Source organism: Trachurus japonicus, chromosome 13, assembly GCF_045865225.1.
Source record: "Trachurus japonicus isolate A0001 chromosome 13, Traja_1.0".
Taxonomy (NCBI): Eukaryota; Metazoa; Chordata; class Actinopteri; order Carangiformes; family Carangidae; genus Trachurus; species Trachurus japonicus.
This window is the reverse complement of record NC_140919.1, coordinates 1,721,361-1,737,566: the sequence shown is the minus strand read 5'-3', so window position 1 is coordinate 1,737,566 and position 16,206 is coordinate 1,721,361. Positions and strand designations below refer to the sequence as shown.

At 42.7% G+C, this 16,206-nt stretch overlaps 1 protein-coding gene and 1 pseudogene across 2 annotated transcripts in view; one reads left to right on the top strand and one right to left on the bottom strand.

The window, feature by feature from the left end:
- LOC146975212 (protein NLRC3-like) overlaps positions 1–16,206 on the bottom strand; it is a 347,620-nt gene that overhangs the window by 151,329 nt on the left and 180,085 nt on the right. The window lies entirely within an intron of this gene.
- LOC146975223 (uncharacterized) overlaps positions 1–16,206 on the top strand; it is a 30,136-nt pseudogene that overhangs the window by 8,501 nt on the left and 5,429 nt on the right. The window contains exons 3-5 of the transcript XR_015037405.1: positions 3,776–3,949; positions 6,104–6,277; positions 9,784–9,957. The product of XR_015037405.1 is annotated as an uncharacterized LOC146975223 (transcript). The remainder of the gene's footprint in view (positions 1–3,775; positions 3,950–6,103; positions 6,278–9,783; positions 9,958–16,206) is intronic.

Genomic DNA, 16,206 nt, shown 5'->3' with positions numbered 1-16,206 from the left:
TCGAGTGCTGGCCACGATATAGGCGCAAATGAGCATTTTTAAGAGCTGCGGAACTCCGGTGCACTCGGTGATCGACTCGTCAGGGCTTCCCCCCAACAAGCGGCTCCAGGAGGAGAAGTAGGTGAGTTGTATCTGGTCTCCTTGCTAAAGAAAACAGGCAAAGCTAGCAGATGTTTGACAACTCGTACTACGTGCTGGGACCCTGTGTGTACTATTGATGACATTTGGTGCAGTTCTGAGCATTATTTTGGGCAAATGGTGGCGTTTTGGTTGCGGTCAGACAGTGGATCCGGAGAGCGCCGTGTGTGGCGATATTGCGGTATTTGCTGAAGTTGGTGGATCTCGTGAATGTAGCGGTCGGGCAAATTGATCTCTCGAGGGGGGGTCTAACTCGGTGTTACGGTGTGTTTGACCATGGTTTACACTTACGCCGGAATTTCACTTTAATGCTCGCTGGAGTCTCTACTTTCACGTTCCGTAAAACAGAGCTGCCAATGACTAATGCCGGCTTCACAGCAGGGCTGTGAGCAACAGAGCCGACATGTTGAGTTTTATTCTCAGCGAGTGGGTCGCTGAGAAAAGCGGTTGGAAACATGAAGGGGTTGGTGGGCAAACACAGGCTTATTGTGTCTATGTTTCCCTCGTGCTGTCACCTAGCGGAACTGGCTAGTTCCCGGCTGCTCGGGAGCTGCGGGGGAACTGCTAGCGGTGGCTAGGCTAGGTGGCTCCACACCGGCTAAGGGGACCTGACAAGCTTCTGAAGCTAAGGGGCTAGCGCTAGCCTCCATGGTGATGAGCCGGGACTCTAACTCACTGAGTCTCACCTCCAGGACTACAAACAAACTACACTTATTACACGTACCATTATCGCTAAAGGAGGCAGAGGAGTAGCTGAACATCTGGCACATGGAGCAGGAGAGGGAGGGAGAGGTGGAAAGAGAGGGCTAGCGGACCCGCGGTAAATATAACAAGTTGAACGGGGAAATACGGAGAAAAGTCCTGTTAAAGACTTAAGTGACAGAAACGTGTGTAATATACCAAAACGTAGTATACAGTGGTGCTTTAAGCGACTAAATTAGCAGAACCTTTGACGGAGCAATCCTCCGTCAAAGGTTCTGCTAATTTAGAGAGTCTAACACAACACAACAACAGTACTAGAGGCACAGGCAGGAAATGACGTAACACACTCACTGTAAGTCTCGTGGGACCAGCCTCACCACTCTTACATCCAAAGCTGAGGCAGCCGGTGCCGTAATCTCTCTCAACTCTGCACTATAAATATACAACACATAGATCTAAAACACAAACTTAGAAATAATGAAATACAATCTAAATCTCAAACTCTTTTTACATATCTATAAATTATGGCTCCTACATATCCGGCCCCTAATGATTAAGCATTGCCAAATTAATTAAAATACAAAGAGCCATAAACTGAAACAATCATTAAATTAAATCAAACAATACAAGTCATCAAATATCAATAAAGTATTGTCTCAAACTCTTATGTATCAGTCCTTTTTTCTTCACATTTTTTCATCATGTGATCCTCTTGTCTTCACACTGCTTCTTGCAGCAAACACAGTTTATTTACTGGGCTCTCCAGTGTGGTGTTCTTGGTCTGTACTTTTTCTCATCGAACTGTTCCACTGGCGTCAGGTATGGTTTGGATGATAGTTGGTGTAGGTAGTGAATGATTTGTTCTGTACAATGAAATAATAAAGATAAATGAAGTTTTTTTTTTTTTTAACTTAAAGCAGATATCAGTGGAATGTTTTTGTTAATATAAGTCCTAAATAGTCCTATTTTCCGTCAGCAATCACTTACATGAAGTATTTCAGCCTAAACACGAGTCTCTCCGTCACTCTGCTCTGCTGTAACCCGAGGAGAAAATTTTCCTTGTGGGATACAAGTGTTATCCAATGAGGGGACAGAACGGCATGAAGGGCTGTGTGTGCAGCCAAGGGATGCGCGTGAATGTGGTGACGTAGCACGAGGACCAATTGATGCCTGACAAGGGCGGGGGCTGCTAACTCATGGTGCGTTCAAGGAAACTCGTACTTTGTGTTTTTTCCTTCCTGTGAAGTCATACCAGTTCGATCTGGTACGAGTTCACGGGTCGGAAGTTACGAGTGGCCGTTATAGGGAACTTTCACAGACAACAGGACGGTAAAAACACGAGCTACGGGTTACCTGGAACGCTACCAAGTCGTAGTTGTGACTTGAAGCTGTAACTTACGGTTTCAAAAGCCTGCCTTGAACACAGCATTAGCCGAAACGGCCGTGCCACTGATATCTGCTTTAATTAACACGTCCACAGTTTTGGTGATTCACTTTAAGGTCAAACTCAGGTCTCTAGTATGAGATAAAAATCTATATGATAACATTCAAACAACATGAGCAACTTAAATCAATAAACAAAGGAAGTGAAGTCAGTACAGTCATGTTGTCTTCAGGCAAATGTTTGGAGGGAAAGAGAAGGTCATAGGTCAGAGGGCGGGGTTCACCTTAGGGGGTGTGGTTAGGTGTGACCGTGGTGATGCAGGCAGGGTGGAGTCTGTGATTTTAACACTGACTGTATACATTTTTCTCAGAAAATATATTTCTAATAGAGCTATTGACATGAAATTTTCACCAGATGTCGGCATCAACCCAAGTAATGCACATATAACAAAGAAATCCGAACATTAATGTCAATAAATTAAGTTATGTGTAATAAAGTGAAATGACACAGGGAATAAGTATTGAACACATGAAGAAAAGGAGGGGCAAAAAGGTATGGAAAGCTAAGAAAGCAGCTGGAGTTTGTCAGTATTTAGAATGTAATCCTGTCTCCTATCAGTGCAAAGTAATATCTGCTGGTTTAGTCCTGATTGATGCCTTTTAAAAAGGTTTCTCACCACCAAGGTGTCAGACAAGAAGTATTGTATGATTGGTAATAGCAAAGAGCTGTCTAAGAGCTGTCTAAAGACCTACGCAACCAAAGATTTCAGACAGAAGAGTCAAAACAATAATCAGAAGGGTTCCCTAACAGTCCAGGACCACTGGTGGAGAGCTTCAGAAAGACCTGGAATCAGCAGGTACAGTTGTTTCAGAGAAAACAATAAGTAATGCACTCAACCGCCATGGCCTCCATGCACGCACACCATGCAATATATTTTCTGAGAAAAATGTCGACGTGTTCAATTCTTATTTTCCCTGCTGTATATACAAACAACGGTAACACTTTATTTTAAGGGGTCCTTGTTCCTGTGTATCTACCTAATTAATTACAGTGTAATTACCTATGTAACCGTATGTAATAACATGTACTTACATTGTAAATACATAGTGTATTTTGGTGTCCTTACAGGTCCTTGTTACACTTGTAATAAGAAATGCTTGTGCAGAGAGAGGCCACTTTGGCATTTCTTATTACAAGTGTAACAAGGACCTGTAAGTACACCAAAATACACTATGTATTTACAATGTAAGTACATGTTATTACATACGGTTACATAGGTAATTACACTGTAATTAATTAGGTAGATACACAGGAACAAGGACCCCTTAAAATAAAGTGTCACCCAAACAACAAAACAAATATAGATGAGTGAGAGATCACAGTATATAATAAAAAATCTATCTATAAATCTATTGATACAAACTGGACCATGTTGAGTAAGAAACACTGTAAACTCTCAGGTTTGTGTTGAAATGTTGTGTATTTATGATTCTAACCTGTTATTTCCTTCATATTGAGTATGTGAGTGTTTTTCCTTGAATTCCTCTTCAGCCTGAACAGCTGTAACCTCTCAGAGAGAAGCTGTGAAGCTCTGTCCTCAGTCCTCAGCTCCCAGTCCTCTAGTCTGAGACACCTGGACCTGAGTAACAACAACCTGCAGGACTCAGGAGTGAAGCTGCTGTCTGGTGGACTGGAGAGTCCACACTGTAGACTGGAGACTCTCAGGTGAGGATCCATCCAGCTGTTTATCTGATGCCACTTGAACACAGCAGCAGGTGTTGACAGAGGGTTCCTGTGTGATGTTGTGTGTGTTCAGTCTGTCAGGATGTCTGGTGACAGAGGAAGGCTGTGCTTCATTAGACATGTTCATGTTTTTAATGAATGTTGAACTGAATGAATCAGTCTATAAATGATGAACCTGAGCAGCGTTCACTGTCACCAGAGTGAACACTGCTCAGGTTTTATGACAGTTTTGCATCACGTCTCATGACATCTCCATGGAGACGGCCCAGCATCACTAGTTGTTACTGTGGTACAGACGGTACAGACACATCCAATACTGCTGAAGACAGTTTGTTTGAGTGTTTGAAGCAGTTTGATGAACAAACAAGTGAAAACTCAGAAAAAGAAAAAAGCCCCTGGATATTTCCACATACAGTTTACCTTCACTACACCTGGTTTTTCACTTTCACCAGAATATCACTCATTGTTTTAGTGGTAAAATATTCTCTCAATCTCAACATTGTTTTTGTTTTTAGTTCATTAATTCATTAGAGATTGGTGATGGAGGTAGAAGGAGGTTCTACTGAAAAACAACAGCTGATTATTTATTTAAATAAACAGAACAGATGAACATGAATTAGTTAATTTTCATCTGCATGAAATGAACTTATAGGGAGTTCTTTTCAAGTGTGAACTGACACAAACACTGACTGAAGAAACTAAACTGCATTTGGTGGTGGCTCACTGAACATCTGAAGTGGTGTGAACATTAAAACACTGATTCCAGGAATCTGGTCCAATATGATGATAGTTGGTGTAGTTAGTGGATGATTTGTTCTGTACAATGAAATAATAAAGGGACATTACACATTATGACATCAAACAAATAATAAAGATAAATGAAGTTTTTTTTTTTTTTTTTTTAACTTAATTAACACGTCCACAGTTTTGGTGATTCACTTTAAGGTCAAACTCAGGTCTCTAGTATGAGATAAAAATCTATATGATAACATTCAAACAACATGAGCAACTTAAATCAATGAACAAAGGAAGTGAGGTCAGTACAGTCACATTGTCTTCAGGCAAATGTTTGGAGGGAAAGAGAGGGTCAAAGGTCAGAGGGTGGGGTTATATCACCTTAGGGGGTGTGGTTAGGTGTGAATGTGGTGATGCAGGCAGGGTGGATTCTGGGATTTTAATACTGACTGTATATATACAAACAACAAAACAAATATATACATATACGATTATACAAAGATGAGTGAGAGATCACAGTTTATAAACAAATCCATCTATAAACCTATTCATACAAGCTGGAACATGTTAAAAGGATAGTTCAACATTTTGGCAAATTGGCCCATTGCTATAATCCCTATAGTCATAGCAGTAGGTTCGTTACCTTTAATTGTCAGTACAAGCTATTTTTAGAACGGCTGAGCAGAGCCGCGAGCTGCTCAGAGCTACGCTACAGAGGCTAATGGGATTTCCTGGTTTCCCTCATCAAACTCATCAAATACACAAAAAAATACACGAATACACATGTTGGAGTTTTTGGATTGTGTATTTGACACAATCCAAAAACTCCAAAACGCTCTGGTGGACAAGCTGTTACATGCACATTCACCACGCTATGAGATAATAACGGAACATTACCAGACAGAGTTGTTTTGGAGGGAAATACAAAGACTGCTTGCTGAAAAACTGTCCCTGAAGGCAATGTACATCAGCGGTTTTGCATGAATTTACCTCTAAAACGACTCTGTCTCGTAACGTTCTGTAACTATCTCATAACGTGGTGAATGTGCAGGTCCCAACTTGTCCACCAGATCGTTTTGGAGTTTTTGAATTATGTATTTGATTAGTTTGATGAGGGAAACCAAGAAATCCCATGAGCCTCCGTAGCGTAGCTCTGAGCAGCTCGCCACTCGGCTCGGCGGTTCTAAAAATAGCTTGCACCGACAAATGAAGGTAATGAACCTACTGCTACGACTATAGGGATTATGGCAATGGGGCAATTTACCAAAATGTTGAACTATCCCTTTATGTTAGAAACACTGTAAACTCAGGTTTGTGTTGAAATGTTGTGTATTTATGATTCTAACCTGTTATTTCCTTCATATTGAGTATATGAGTGTTTTTCCTTGAATTCCTCTTCAGACTGAGCGGCTGTAACCTCTCAGTGAGAAACTGTGAAGCTCTGTCCTCAGTCCTCAACTCCCAGTCCTCTAGTCTGAGACACCTGGACCTGAGTAACAACAACCTGCAGGACTCAGGAGTGAAGCTGCTGTCTGGTGGACTGGAGAGTCCACACTGTAGACTGGAGACTCTCAGGTGAGGATCCATCCAGCTGTTTATCTGATGCCACTTGAACACAGCAGCAGGTGTTGACAGAGGGTTCCTTTGTGTTGTTGTGTGTGTTCAGTCTGTCAGGATGTCTGGTCACAGAGGAAGGCTGTGCTTCATTGGACATGTTCATGTTTTTAGTGAATGTTGAACTGAATGAATCAGTCTATAAATGATGTACCTGAGCAGCGTTCTCTGTGTAATTTTAAATTTGAATATTCCTTTGTTTTAACTCATTGAGTGCCGCGCTCCTTTCCAAAGTTTTAGTCAAGTGTACCGGCAAATTAGACCATATTTGACTTTTTATTTTAGAGCCATAGTGTATTCTATATTATTGCCACCAACACATACTGTGGCTCATTTGAAAGGTTTAACTTTATCCTTCAAATGGCCACAAACCGTTTGTTTCTACGTGCCTCCGTTCCTGAGAAAAGTCAAGCTAAACATGGCTGGGTTTCACCAAAATCCCTCCTTTTTTTCTAGAAAAGGAGATAGAGCGTCTTTTATGAAAGGTGCGCTGTTTGTGTCTGTCGCTCTTCAGACACTCGCATTTCTGGATCAAAGGGCTCGTATAAGATAAATATACACAACAATTGTTGTTCTATTCACAAAACCACCATCGGGGGCGGGGGGGGCGCCACTAAACAGCAATAACACAGACGCACCGTGCCGTGTCACAGCCTCTCGCCGCGGAACGTGAGGCTCTGTCGGCCACAGCGGCTCGCGAACACCGGTCCCGCCGGTGTTCGCGGTCCGTCTGTGGTACGGGTCGGTGGTGCCGGTCTGCTTTGACCCAGAGACCATCAGATTTTACCGCGGGAGGACTTTGGGGAGGACACGGTGTTGCTCCAGATGAAGACCGGGCGGGACAGTGGGCTGAGAGCTTCCTGGTTCAGCTCCCAGCTGCTGCAGCCTCGCGGGTGAGAGCAGAGCAGCAGCGGAGCAGCTGCGCTGCATCTGCATGCAGAACTCCGTTTGCAGAAGCTGAGTTATGATAAAAACTTCCAGATCATGAGCTGTCATGTGACTTTGATCGTCATCTATTTCAGTTCTCCTCGTCGTAGAGTCCCCAAATTTACATATAATGTGTATTAAAGTGTCTATTTTCATAATTAAAAAAAAAAGCAAAAAACGAAAAATTTCGTTTTTGGCACTCAACGCATGGGAACGAAAAACGAGAAATTACGTGGTTGGCACTCAATGAGTTAATCACTTGAGACGTCCCCACCCTCCTTTTGTTTGTTACCCATTTGTGTATTTTAATGTCTAGACCTTGTAATTGCATTTCAAGTTTCGGAGACACCCAACCTCTCACTTTGTCATGATATACTCAAACCCTTTTGTATTTTAAATTGTGTTGATTAGAGTGTGAAAAGACACCCTGAGTAGGGGGGCCAACCCCACAGCAGACAAAGGGTGTAAAACACACCCAAGGGGTGGGCCGTTCCTCAGGTATAACTGTTTTGGTGTCCCCATTGTCTTTGTCTTTTCTTACCATCACCGCTCGGATTAGAACTGACCTTTCCTTGCAAGGAAATAAAAAGTTGTCGGCCGGCAGAAGTCTCTATTTCATTATTCACCAACAGCAAACAGCAAAAAATTTCCACAACTGTCACCAGAGTAGGGATGGGTACCGAAATTTGGTACTTTTTTGGTACCGACCGAATTCCCACCAAACTACAGAGTATTGATTCACATAAAGTCAATCTGTACCACATTTCGGTACCTGAACGCACCTTCGTCGTGCGTCAGCAAGAGTGCAGTCTGCATGAGCACTGCACACTCACGCCCCCCCTCCTCCCTCTCTCTCTCTCTGAAATGAGACGCGGTAGCGCCAGCCCGTTGTTTTAAATCACTACCTGAAAAACAGCCGTCCGTCATTTAACGTGAAGAACGGACAGTTTTGACAATCCGTACCGAAGCAGTCCGGTCCCGGGTCCCGCTTCTCCTCACAGCGGCGCCATTCAAGTCCTCGGCACGTAATGAGAGCACATCTAAACGAGGATGAAGTCTCCCACTCTCCTCTCGTCAAAACGTGAAGTCCACATGTTGCAGAGTTTGCACTGCAATTTCAGTTTTGTTTTGTTTTTTATTTGACAAAGTTTCACATAGAGCTTTCTGATGGCTGTACGAGTCTCTCCATGTTTCTCATTTTCCCACAGTAAAAACTGACATTTTTTTCAGACAAGACTATGGTCTCATAAACTTTTTTTTTTTTTTCATTGAATGACTATTCCGTTAAATGAAAATCATTGCCCATCCCTAAAACATAAAATACTCTTAAAGGCTGAGGAGTTGTGATGTTGTTAAGGGGTAAATATTCAAATTTCAGACGTTTTTATTTATTTATTTTTTTATTTTTTTAATTACCACACACACAAAAAGTACCGAAAACAGGTACCGATTGGTACCGGTATCGGTTCCCAGGTACCGAGTATCGATACGGTATCGATTCAAATGCAAAAGGTACCCATCCCTACACCAGAGTGAACACTGCTCAGGTTTTATGACAGTTTTGTAGTGCAGTAGTGTAGTGTAGGTAGTGGATGATTTGTTCTGTACCATGAAATAATAAAGGAACATTACAAATTATGACATCAAACAAATAATAAAGATAAATGAAGTTATTTGTCTTAAACTTAATTAACACATCCACAGTTTTGGTGATTCGCTTTAAGGTCAAACTCAGGTCTCTAGTATGAGATAAAAATCAATATGATAACATTCAAACAACATGAGCAACTTAAATTAATGACCGAAGGAAGTGAGGTCAGTACAGTCACGTTGTCTTCAGGCAATGTTTGGAGGGAAAGAGAGGGTCAAAGGTCAGAGGGCGGGGTTATATCACCTTAGGGGGTGTGGTTAGGTGTGACTGTGGTGATGCAGGCAGGGTAGAGTCTGTGATTTTAACACTGACTGTATATATACAAACAACAAAACAATTATATACATGTATATGAATATACAAAGATGAGTGAGAGATCACAGTTTATAATCAAATCTATCTATAAATCTATTTATACAAACTGGAACATGTTAAAAGGATAGTTCAACATTTTGGCAAATTGGCCCATTGCCATAATCCCTATAGTCATAGCAGTAGGTTTGTTACCTTATTTGTTGGTGCAAGCTATTTTTAGAATGGCGGAGCAGAGCCAAAGCTGCTCAGAGCTACGCTGCTCATCAAATACACAATTCAAAAACTCCAAAACGCTCTGGTGGACAAGTTGTGACCTGCACATTCACCACGCCATGGTAACGTTCTGTCTGTCTCAGCGGTTCTAAAAATAGCTTGCACTGACAAATAAAGGTAACAAACCTACTGCTATGACTATAGTGATTATGGCAATGGGCCAATTTGCCAAAATGTTGAACTATCCCCTTAAGTAAGAAATACTGTAAACTCTCAGGTTTGTGTTGAAATGTTGTGTATTTATGACTCTAACCTGTTATTTCCTTCATATGTGAGTGTTTTTCCTTGAATTCCTCCTCAGACTGAGCAGCTGTAACCTCTCAGAGAGAAGCTGTGAAGCTCTGTCCTCAGTCCTCAGCTCCCAGTCCTCTAGTCTGAGACACCTGGACCTGAGTAACAACAACCTGCAGGACTCAGGAGTGAAGCTTCTGTCTGGTGGACTGGAGAGTCCACACTGTAGACTGGAGACTCTCAGGTGAGGATCCATCCAGCTGTTTATCTGATGCCACTTGAACACAGCAGCAGGTGTTGACAGAGGGTTCCTGTGTGTTGTTGTGTGTGTTCAGTCTGTCAGGATGTCTGGTCACAGAGGAAGTCTGTGCTTCATTGGACATGTTCATGTTTTTAGTGAACGTTGAACTGAATGAATCAGTTTATAAATGATGAACCTGAGCAGCGTTCACACATCTCATGACGTCTCCATGGAGACGGCCCAGCATCACTAGTATGTTGCTGTGGTACAGACGGAACAGACACATCTACTACTGCTGAAGACAGTTTGTTTGAGTGTTTGAAGCAGTTTGATGAACAAACAAGGGAAAACTCCTGGATATTTCCACATACAGTTTACCTTCACTACACCTGGTTTTTCACTTTCAGCAGAATATGACTCATTGTTTAAGTAGTGAAATATTTTCTCAGTCTCAACATTGTTTTTTAGTTGTAAATATAACTCATGTTTGTGATTATTCAGGTTCATTAAATATAGTTTGTTAGTGGCAGTGATTTATTATTTTATTTAGCTAATGCAAAGTCTTTCAGCCAAGCAGTTGCCTCCTGGTCTGCTGTGTGGAGGGTGACCAGTCCTCCTTTCAGTCGTTGGAGAGGGCAGGCTTCAATGATGTGTTCCATGTCTGCTCCTCTCCACAAGCACACAATGGGCTAGGGCTGCTGCCCCATCTGTGAAGGCTGGCCAAGCATGGGCCATGTCCAGTCCTGAAGCTGTTGAGGGTTGATCACTGTCTCCTTGGGAGGTCGGTGCCGTGCCAGGGACCTGTTGAGTAGGGTCTAACACCAGGGGCCCTAGTTTCCTAGACTAGGCGCAGTCTAGGCGAAGCGCAGCTGCACCGCGCCAACGGGGTGTGTCCAGGCGCATTTTGCAAGTTTGGTGCATGGCGCAGTCCGGTGCAGGCCAGCACAGGCACTCCCCTCGTCCCTGTGTGATTAAGGTGGAGGAGAGAAAGGCGTGAAGTTGGATTAACACAGCTGATTCAGATCTTCACCAATCAAATGAGCTCCTCTCCTCACCTTTAACTCATTGAGTGCCAGCCCTTTTATAAAATGGTCAGAGCCCTGTGCCAGTGTTTCGGGGCATTTTGAGTAATATTTCAAGACCCAACGACTATTTTGTACTATGACTCTGAAAACACCAAATAGCTCAAAGGAAAGAGGAGACTCTCTATTTAACTAGGGAAAAACCATTTGTTTGTACCTTGTTCCATTCTTGATATATCTTAAGGTGAATACAGCCTGGTTGCACCAAAAAGACCACTTTTTTTCTAGAAAGCTGAAAAACTAACATTTTGTTAAAGAGAGTCTCTCAAGAAAAACTGTGATTTATCTGTTTTAATATTGGCAACAAAAAACATGTAAGACATCCGAAAATTTCATTTCACATGTTTTTTCATTGTACAAAAAAAATAAAATACAACAAGTAGGAGTCCTACTCTGCAGAGTGATGCCTGCTCTCCTACTTCTCCTGCAGTTGCTGCCCCTTCGTCTCTGAAGTAGGGAGGGAGATGTCATGCCGTTCTTCAGCCTCTTTGCTGGACGCGGCCGCAGCAGGCGACTCACCACGCTGATCTCTCGGTTCGTCGTCACTATATTCGAGGTCGGTTTCAGACAGCAACTGGTGAAACTGACTCCACGATCCGCTTTCACTTTCGCTTAGGCATTTTGGTGCTGATCATCTAGATCTGTTTAGCTTTCCTGCCTCCTCCGATCACTTGCTCCAGGCTCTGCCTGTCGTTTTTCTCTAGAAATAGAAACTTTTTCCAACTTTTTTATCACCGTACCGATCGCGCTCATCTTCTTCTTCTTCACTTCTTGCTCTGATCTACAGTCTTCTTCGTTCTACGCATCCCAGAAGCCCCAAAATTACTCAGTGTGCACGACAGCGTCCCCATTTACCAGCCGCAGAAAACTGCGTTTGACGTATGTACATCAATGGCACTCAAGCACTGGATTTTGATTGACGTACATATACGTCAATGGCACTCAATGAGTTAACTGCCCCGCGGGCGATGCACACTGCAATTTTGTTATTTTATACTTCGACATGGACAGAGGAGACAGCGACGCCAGAGGCCGAACTTCTCCCAGGAGGAAACAGGTGTTTTGGTCCGGGAGGTCCGAACTCAGAGTGGATGAATAATGAGTTTACTAATATACTTAATCAGGTTTGACCTGATACACTGAGAACTGTTGGCCAGTGTAAAAAAAACAACAACTAATAAATAAAATCACATTTAGTATTTAAACCCTGTGTAAGAAAGATGAGAGGCAAGGCAAGGCAAGGCAATTTTATTTGTATAGCCCATTTTTTTTTACAAACGGTTTGTCTCAAAGGGCTTTACATGGCATCATAACAACATCCTCTGTCCTTAGACCCTCACATCGACTGAGGAAAAACTCCATAGAAAACCCTTTTAACAGGGAAAAATCGGAGAAACCTCAGGGTGAGCAACAGAGGAGGGATCCCTCACCCAGGACGTGCAATAGATGTTGTTACAGACAAGACAGTTTACAGTTTATGACACAGAATGTGCGAAATATTGAAATGTTAGCAAGAGTTGATGAAGGCAGCCTCTGGGTAGGGGGGGGGGGGGGGGGTACAGGGAGAGCTGGCCAGCTCAATGGGAGGACTGGATGGCAGAGGTGTACACTAATCACAAACACCATATGTGTTTCTTTGGGGATAACCATGCGTAACAGGGATGAAATCAGGAGCATCTCAGCGTAAAGGACGCATTACCCAGCGTCTCTCTCTCTCTCTCTGTCTCTCTCTCTCTCTCTCTCTGTCTCTCTCTGTCTGTCCGTCTCTTTTTTATTTTTTTTCTGTGATGAGAGATGCTGAGTATAGGTACTATCTGATGCCGAGTCTGTTGTGGTTGGCTAAGAGGGATGATAGTTTGTTTGTTTTTTGTTTTTCGTTACGGCTGCGTGACAACGTGGTTGCTCGCCCGCTAAAATAAATAAAGCAGATCGTCACAACAGCACAATGCATAGTCTCAACATGGCAGCGACATGCAGTCATCCACCCTCACAATCCTGCTCTTGGAACATCTGCGGCTGCTCTGTTAATTCAGGTTGAGTTTCCATTCCGTGTGCCAACAGCCTTTGATCTGACGTCAGATATGACGGGACAATCTATATAGATATAAATTCACGTGTTGATTCCATTAGTTGCATTAAATAGTGTTTGTTGTGATTATTTATTGCATCTAAATGTGCCTGGAACTGTGGAAACCTGCCTGTGAGGTCTTGGTGACGTGTGCGCACTGCGCACTGGTCAGCCAATCTACCACTGCACCAGCTACACTTCGCCTTGCGCCGAGAGTAGACCAGGTTGGAGCTGGCGAGCTTTCGGCGCAACCTCGGCGCGACTCATTGGCACGAAACTTCCACTACGCCAAACTGAATCTGTGATCTCCCCCTGCTGCGCCGCCACACCTATCTCAGCGATCTACCAAACTGCCAAACTGACCGTGCGCCGGGCTGCACTGGTCGAAACTTGCACTGCGCCAGCTGCGCCACCTTGTGCTACGCCACGAAACTAGGGCCCCAGGTGTTTATTGGGGACCTCCTTGGAAGCCCACTCCTTTTTCCAGGCTGATTGGGTGGTGAAGTAGGCTGGTGGGGTGTTCTTCCAGAAAGGGCGTCTGGATGGGAGTCGAGCAATTGGTGGGTTGAAGATGTTTTCATGGATTGGTAGGTGGGGGGAGTGTGGGGCTGTAATGGTGGCAGTGATTAGAGGCTGGTGATGGAGGTAGAAGGAGGTTCTACTGAAAAACAACAGCAGATTATTTAATATAATAAAGATTAGAAAATATAATATAATAAAGATACATTAAGTTATTTTTCTTAAAGCAGAAGTAAGCGATCCGGTCGTTTTGGCTAATGCTGCGTTCTAGGCAGGCTTTTGAAACCGTAAGTTACAGCTTCAAGTCATGACTTACGACTTTGCAGCGTTCCCGGCAACCCACTTGTGTTTTTCCGACCTGTTTTACCTGTGAAAGTCACTATAACGGCCACTCGTAACTTCCGACCCGTGAACTCGTACCAGATCGAACTGGTACGACTTCACAGTTCGGAAAAACGCGAGTTACGGGTTGCCCTGAACGTACCATAACTTCTTGTCAGCCGATGGAGTTAGCAGCCCCCGCCCTCGTCATGGATCTATTGGTCCTCGTCCCTACGTCACCACATTCACGCGCATCCCTTGGCTCCACACACAGCCCTTCATGCCGTTCTCTCTCCTCATTGGATAAAAATTGTAGGATACAAGAAAAGTTTTCTCCTCGGCTCAGAGCAGAGCAGAGTTTCGGTCCAAACACTCTTGGACCGAAACATGTAAGTGATTGCTGTCGGAAGATATAACTATTTAAGACGTATATTAACACAAACATTCCGCTTACTTCTGCTTTAATTAACACATCCACAGTTTTGGTGATTCACTTTAAGGTCAAACTCAGGTCTCTAGTATGAGATAAAAATCAATATGATAACATTCAAACAACATGTGTAACTTAACTCATTGAGTGCCAGACCTTTTATAAAATGGTCAGTGCCATGTGCCAGCGTTTTGGGGCATTCTGAGTAATATGTCAAGACCCAGAGAGTATTTTGTACTATGACTCTGAAAACACCAAACAGCTCAAAGGAAAGAGGAGACTCTCTATTTAACTAGGGAAAAAACCATTTGTTTGTACCTTGTTCCATTCTTGATTTATCTTAAGTTGAATAGAGCCTGGTTGCACCAAAAAGACCACTTTTTTTCTAGAAAGCTGAGAAAAATGCATTTTTGTGAAAGAGAGTCTCTCAAGAAAAATAGTGATTTATCCGTTTTAATTCAAAATAAATTAATTTAATTTATTCAAAAATATGTAAGACATCTGAAAATTTCATTTCACATGTTTTTTTCACCCCCCCCCCCCCAAAAAAAAAGACTAAACAAAAAACAAAACAACAACAACAACAACAACTAAAATACAACAAGTACGAGCAGTTGCTGCCTCTCCTACGCCGTCGTTTTCCTCTAGAAATAGAAACTTTTTCCGACTTTTTTATCTCTGTACCGATCGCGCTCGTCTTCTCCTTCTTCTTCACTTCTTGCTCTGATCTACAGTCTTCTTCGTTCTACACATCCCAGAAACCCCAAAATTACTCACAGTGTGCACGAGAGCGACCCCATTTACCAGCCGCAGAAAACTGCATTTGACGTCTATGGACGTCAATGGCACTCAAGCATTGGATTTTGATTGACGTCCATAGACGTCAATGGCACTCAATGAGTTAATGGCCCCATGGCATGAAAAATGTGATTTTGGTTAATTTTTCGCGCTTGGGGAGGTCTCTGGGCCACGTATATACTGCCCCATGCATCAAACTGGTCATAAACGGAGAAACACACACCGCCCTTTTGTAGGAACTGTCTCTTTGAGACGAGCAGATAGCACTTCCTCCTTTCTGTGATGTCACACACAAGGTAACTCCGCCCATCGCGACCAGTTGTTTCTTTTTCAATTTGTATGAATGCAGCTTAGGATTCAGTTACTTGCCTGTGATTGGCCCAACCACATGCCACTCAAAAACAGTGAGCCAAACAGAGGAGAGGTTCTCATTCTCTCTTCTGATTGGCCAAATGACCTGTGCCTGCTAGAGCTCCAGAAAGAGGCAACAGAAAGGGGCAGTATAAACGATATTAAGCAGATCACAGGTACTCAAAACCAATGATACATCTTGTTAGGGATATCAGCAGGTAAATAAACCCAGAGAAAAGTGCACAGCATGGGGCCTTTAAATCAATAAACAAAGGAAGTGAGGTCAGTACAGTCACGTTGTCATCAGGCAAATGTTTGGAGGGAAAGAGAGGGTCATAGGTCAGAGGGCGGGGTATCACCTTAGGGGGTGTGGTTAGGTGTGACTGGTGATGCAGGCAGGGTGGAATCTGTGATTTTAACACTGACTGTATATATACAAACAACAAAACAAATATGATTATAAAAAGATAAGTGAGAGACCACAGTTTATAATCAAGTCTATCTATAATATAATATATATAATATATATATATATATATATATATATATATATATATATATATATATATATATATATATATATATGAATACAAAGTAGAATATGTTGAATAAGAATCACTGTAAACTCTCAGGTTTGTGTTGAAATGTTTTGTATTTATGAATCTAACCTGTTATTTCCTTCA